The sequence below is a fragment of the Saccopteryx bilineata genome, chromosome 4 (assembly GCF_036850765.1).
Source record: "Saccopteryx bilineata isolate mSacBil1 chromosome 4, mSacBil1_pri_phased_curated, whole genome shotgun sequence".
NCBI classification, from domain to species: domain Eukaryota; kingdom Metazoa; phylum Chordata; class Mammalia; order Chiroptera; family Emballonuridae; genus Saccopteryx; species Saccopteryx bilineata.
The window spans coordinates 76,733,212-76,739,788 of NC_089493.1; the positions used below are offsets into that span (position 1 = coordinate 76,733,212).

The 6,577-nt window shown below is 40.2% G+C and overlaps 1 non-coding gene across 1 annotated transcript; it reads left to right on the top strand.

The window, feature by feature from the left end:
• Window positions 1-4,439: 4,439 nt before the first annotated feature.
• On the top strand, window positions 4,440-4,515 carry TRNAT-UGU (transfer RNA threonine (anticodon UGU)). The gene has a single exon. It is a non-coding gene; the product is annotated as a tRNA-Thr (tRNA).
• The last annotated feature ends 2,062 nt before the right edge of the window (window positions 4,516-6,577 follow it).

Consider the following 6,577-nt stretch of genomic DNA (forward strand, 5'->3'; position numbering starts at 1 on the left):
CTACTAGACTTTAGTAGATGTTTTTCTGCTGGACCACATTAACAGATAGTATGCAGTAAGCTATAATTTTGTTTTGACCCACCATTATTAGGCTAGCTTCCCCTTTTCCAATGACTGCTTACTTTTTTCTTCCCAGTTTCTTTAGATTTTTCTGAAACACTTTTTTTTTTAACTGAGACAGAGAGTCACAGAGAGAGTCAGAAAGAGAGACAGATAGGGACAGACAGACAGGAAGGGAGAGAGGTGAGAAGCATCAATTCTTCATTGTGGCACCTTAGTTGTTCATTGATTGCTTTCTCATCTGAGCCAGTGACTTTGGGCTCAAGCCAGCAACCTGGGCTTCAAGCCAGCAACCTTTAGGTTCAAACCATCGACCATGGGGTCATGTTTATGATCTCATGCTCAAACCAGCAACCCTGCGCTCAAGCTGGTGAGCCTGCACTCAAGTTGGATGAGCCCATGCTCAAACCAGTGACCTCAGGGTTTTGAACCTGGGTCCTCCCCAGCCCAGTCTGATGCAATATACACTTCGCCACCACCTGGTCAGTCTGAAGCACTTTTTGAATACTGTACTCTGTTAACTTTACGTTTTTTGTATATTCTCAAATTATGGAATTTTAGAAGGGGAAGACAATTTAGAGATTGCCTAATCTTAAACTTCTGTTTTGAAGTATGAAAATATAGATGAAGCCTGACCAGTGGTGTAGTGGATAGAGCATCAGCTTCCATGGGATGCTGAGGACCCAGATTCAAAACCCCAAGTTCACCAGCTTGACCACGGGTTCATCTGGCTTGAGCGTGACCTCACCAGCTTGAGTGTGGGATCATAGACCTGACCTCAAGGTCTCTGGCTTGAGCAAGGGATCACTGGCTCAGCTGGAGCCCCCTGGTCAAGACACATAAGAGAAAGCAATCAATGAATAACTAAGGTGTGGCAACTAAGAGTTGATGCTTCTCATCTCTTCCCCTCCTGTCTGTCTGTCTGTCTGTCTGTCTGAGTCTCTCACTAAAAAAGGAGAAAAGAAAGATGAAAATTCAGAGAAGTAATGTGACTTGCTCAAAATTATTCTATTTTACTGGTTAAATGCAGAACTAAGATCAGAATCCAAGCTTTTTTCTTGATCCAGCATATATCCTCCTTCTCTGAGATCTTCCTCCAAGTTCCAGATGAGCTGATCTCTTTCTCTTCTGAAGTAAGTATGTATTGTCTTTAAATTGCATTGTTTTGTCAAATTTCATAGACTATAATACTTCCTTACTTATGTTGTTACTCAGCTCTTTCATATTGGTATGTCTCGACTGGCCAGTTAACTATAAAATCCAGAAAGTACCGATTTTGTCACTTTTATTTCTCTCTTCTTAGCAGGTAACACAATAGCTAATAGATATTAAGAAAATACTCAGTAAGTAAGCTAATGGACACATGGTAGGGATTTAATAAATATTTTTGACTTATTATTATTATTATTATTATTTATATTTTTGACTTATTAATCACTTCATACATGTCTTTCCAAAACATAGTGGTTCTTGTTCCTTAACATTTTGCTTTTATTCCTTTGTAATTAAAAAAAAAAATGAGACTTAGATTCTTGACAATCAATGAAAAGATAGTCATGCCTCTGCATAGTCTGGTGCAATGTGGGTTTTTTTTATTATTGTTGTTTTTTTGACTTGGCAGAAAACCTAAGGTTTCTGCCCTTTTTTTTTTTTTTTAATACAGGGACAGAGAGAGGGATAAACAGACAGGAATGGAGAGAGATGAGAAGCATCAATCACCAGTCCTTCGCTGGGACACCCTACTTGCTCATTGACTGCCCGCCCACACATGCCCCGACCTGGGGGCTTCAGCAGACCGAACAACCCCCCGCTCGAGCCAGTGACCCTGGGTCCAAGCCGGCGAGCCCTTTTTTTCTTGCTTAAGCCAGATGATCCCAGGCTCAAGCTGGCCTCGGGGTCTCGAACCCGGGTCCTCCACATCCTAGTCCGACGCTCCATCCACTGCGCCATCGCCGGGCCAGGCTCTGCCCTATTTTTTGTTTTCTGTACTGCAGTTTATCTAATCGTCTTCTGACTCTTGGTGGCTTTCTTTGCTAGACATTATTCTTTAAAGTGATCCAATTAAATATAGCCCCATTTGATGTTGAGGTACTTTATGTGGGGGCTGGTTTCAAATGATCATCCTGTAATTTTCCAAAACTTTATTTTATTTATTTTGGTTCCCTGGTGCAGTGTACCAGCTTCTGCTGCTGCTAGCCTGGCATCACGATTAAATCCACCTGCACTGAGGTTCAGGTAGAAGACACAGCAATGTGTTGGCCATGTGTTACATAGTGTCCTTTAAGCAGATCCTCATTTATCCATTGTCTGAGCTTTAAGTAGAAGCTAAAGCTTTTTTTCCTTTAACCTGTGTAGTTTTTCACTAAATCTGTTAGTTTTAGCATGTTGTTTGTATTTTTTTATCAGTGTAATCTATATTAAATAAACATGATGATGGATTGAATTCACTTCACTGCTTCTGTTCAGGTGCTGTTTTGCTTTGTCAGTAACCTGGAGAAGCAACACATTGCATCTCAGGACAGAACAGAAGTCAACATTTGCAAAACACATTTTCACCAGGATAGTATAGTAACTTTGAAATACTAATATGGCCTTACCAGGCAGTGGCATAGTGGATAGAGCATCAGCTTGGTCATGGAGTACTCCGATTTGAAACCCTGAGGTTGCTGGCTTGAGTGTGGGCTCATCTGGCTTGAGTGGGAGCTCACTAACTTGAGCCGGTTGAGCAGGAAATCACAGACATGACACATGGTCGCTGGCTTGAGCCCAAAGGTTTCTGGCTTGAGCCCAAGGTCACTGGCTTGAGCAAGGGGTCATTGCTTTGGCTGGAGCCCTCCAGTCAAGACACATATGAGAAAGCAATCATGAACAACGAAGGTGACTCAACAAAGAATTGATGCTTTGCATCTCTCTCCCTTCCTGTCTGTCTCTATCAGTCCCTCTCTCTGTCAAAAAGATAAGAAGAAAAAAGAAATACTAATATGTTTTGAAATATGTTTGTGAGCACTTCCTTATGGACATTATATTGGTATATAAAATGTTCTTTCTTTTGGCATTTGGTCATTGTTAGGATTTGAGTGTGTATGTATATGTGACAGAGACAGAAAGAGGGACAGACAGGAGCAGACAGACAGGAAGGGAAAGAGATGAGAAGCATTAATTCTTTGTTGTAGCACCTTCATTGTTCATTGATCGCTTTTTCACATGTGCCTTGATGGGGAGGCTCCAGCAGAGAGAGTGACCCCTTGCTCAAGCCAGCGACCTTTGGGCTCAAGCCAACGACCTTGGGCTTCAAGGCAGCAACCATGGGGTCATGTCTGTGATCCCATACTTAAGCCAGTGACCCTGCGCTCAAGCTGGTGAGCCCATGCTCAAGCCAGCCACCTCAGGGTTTTGAACCTGGGTCCTCCATGTCCAATCTGATGCTCTATCCACTGCGTTTCGTCCTGGTCAGGCTGGGCATTGTTAGGATTAACCAAGTAAGTTATATCAAATAATACGAGACTAGATCACACTGTATTACAGTGTGCTATTTCATGCCTTCAAACCTTAGGACATACTGTATTTCCCTTTCCTTGATTACACTCCCTCCTCATACTCTAAGTCCTTTATGATCCTATTTGAGTATCTCTTCCTAAATGTTTTTTTTTGTGCCTCTATTATAACTAACTTACATGCCTGATGTTATATTATATTTATTATACCTGTATTTTAGCTATTATTTATATATTTATCATCCTGTTACTTTGTGAGATCCTTAAAAGATGAAGACTTTTTGTCCTGCTTATCTATCATTTAGTGCTTGGCTGGTATATAATATGTTTGGTGAATAAATAAAAATGATTTATTGCCTCTGGATGTAGTTAACTAACCCTTAGTCACTCTATCACATATAAGGAAAATCCTAAAATTCTGAATTTTTCCCATTTCTTTCAGACATTGAAATAATTTAATAGTTTAACTTCATGATTGTGGAAATAATGCCTGCCCAGAACAACAAAAATTGGAAACAGAAAGGAAAACAAAACATGAAAACTGCCCTGTAATTCCATTCATATAGATGTAACCATTGGTAACATTTTAGTATAGATCTTTCCAGACTTTTTCTGTCTCTCTCTATATATACACATATACAATATAAACAAAAATGGGATATCATAACATACCATTGCATGATCTTATTTTTCACTTAATATCTTGTAGGCAAGTTTCCATGTCAATAAATTGTAGCACTATGTATTGACTTTTGGTAAATGCACAGAAAGATGTACTTTATTAAACTTATCGCTACAGATAGACACTAAGTATTTTAGGTAGATTCTTATTACATGGAACAAAGACACACTCCCCCACAAGGCACTTTAAAAATATAAATAAGAGCCCTGGTTGGTTGGCTCAGTGTTAGAGCGTCGGCCCTGTGTGTGGAAGTCCCGGGTTCGATTCCCGGCCAGGGCACACAGGAGAAGTGCTCATCTGCTTCTCCACCCTCCCCTCTCCCCCCTCTCCTATCTCTCTATCTCTCTGTACCCCTCCTGCAGCCAAGGCTCCACTGGTGCAAAGTTGGCCCAGACACTTAAGATGGCTCCATGGCCTCTTCCTCAGGTGCTAGAATGGCTCCGGTTGCAGTGGAGCAATGCCCCAGATGAGCAGAGCACCACCCCCTAGTGGGCATGCCAGGTGGATCCCAGTAGGGCACATGTGGGAGTCTGTCTCTCTGTCTCCCTGCTTCTCACTTCAGAAACATACAAAAAAACCTCTCTCTCTCTCTTTCTATATATATATATTATATATATATAGTTATATATATAGAGAGAGAAAGTTTATATATTATATATATATAAACTTCTTCTTGAACATAGCTTTGCAGTGGCTTACTCTTGATTCTCAATGTATGACAGTTTTTCAGTTACTATTGCTGCTTCTCAGTTTGTAGATGTTCAAATATCATATATTCATCCCATATTCAGAGGGTGATTTTGTACATTTCACTTTGGATCCCCTGGTATAGAGATGAGAGAAGAAGTAGCACAAGATAAGTATAAGGGTAAAGAGATAAATGAGGACCAGATTGTGGAGAGGCTCAAACTAAAAGGTCTGGATTTTTATTCAATAGTAATAGGAAGCCACCAAAAGTTTCTAAGAAAAAGTGACATAACCAGATTTATGATTTAGACTTCTAGCTAAGTGTCATTGTCTCTAGATGACAGGAAGGTCAGTTAAGAGGCTGTTACAATAAGTCAGGTGAAAAATGATAAACCCAGAGAAAAAGTTTTTTATTTGGGCAACTGGATCCATTTAGGGGCCTTGCACTGAAATAGAGAATCCTGGAGAACTGAGCAGAAGTTTCTTTCTAAATAAACTAATAGCCTTTTCTGTAATTACAGAAGATTTTTCAGTTATAGAGAAAAATTGCATACCACTAAGTCCTTGAAGATCTTTATCTGACAACGTCAGATATTTCTACTCTCTTAAATTTATGTAAGAACTGTGTGGGAATGTAAATGTCTTGAGTCTTAAGCCAGGCAGTTAACTTTTATACCTCTGGCTTTACCCTCTATCATAATAAAATCAATTTTCTTGACTGAATACCGTGTCATACCTTACACTTCCTTTGACCAATGAGTAAGAGATACAAATTTTTACCCCTTTTTCCCCATCTGGAAAGTTGTTTTAGAGGAAACATCTGTCTAAACTGTTCTTCAGTTCTTCACTTCCATAAAATATTAGGAGGGCTGACTGATGTTTTGGGAAATGAATTACACAGGAAAGAAAACAAGATTCCTGGCTTAGTTGGCTAACTTTGTAAGAAACACAGATAATATTTTTGGTGTACGAGTGGGCTCGTAGGTAGGGCCTGGAAAGCCCTGGCACTGGGTGCCTAGTCCTCCTTGCACCCAGACCTGCCTTTTGTTCCCCAAGAAGGACCTATTTGAGCAAGACTGATGGCCAACTCTCCTGAGCATGCAAAGAGCAGGAGACCTCTCTCCATTGCCTTTCCTCTCCCACTGAGGGATTATCTATGGGTGGAAACAAATTAAGCCTAAGAATTTACTAAGTTGAAATATTACTTATTAAGATAGGTGTCCTAGCATAGTATTATCTGACCCATCTTACCTAAAGCCACTGTAGTATTTCCTCAAAACACTATCCAAGAATTAATAAGAATTTACCTCTTGCTTAGAACTTGTTTTATTTATTTTTATTATTTTTTAGATTTTATTCATTGATTTTGAAGAGAGGAGAGAGTGAGAAAGAAGGGGGAGAAGAGGGAAGCATCTACTCGTAGTAGTTGCTTCCTGTATGTGCCTTGACTGGGCAAGCCCAGGGATTTGGACTGGTAACCTCAGCATTTGAGGTTGACATTTATCCACCCTGCTACCATTGGTCAGGCTTGCTTAGAAATTCTTTAAAGATTGTCTATAAATACAAGCTTAAAGTTCCTTTTAAAAAAATAATCAGGCCTGACCTGTGGTGGCTCAGTGGATAAAGTGTCGACCTGGAAATGCTGAGGTCGCCG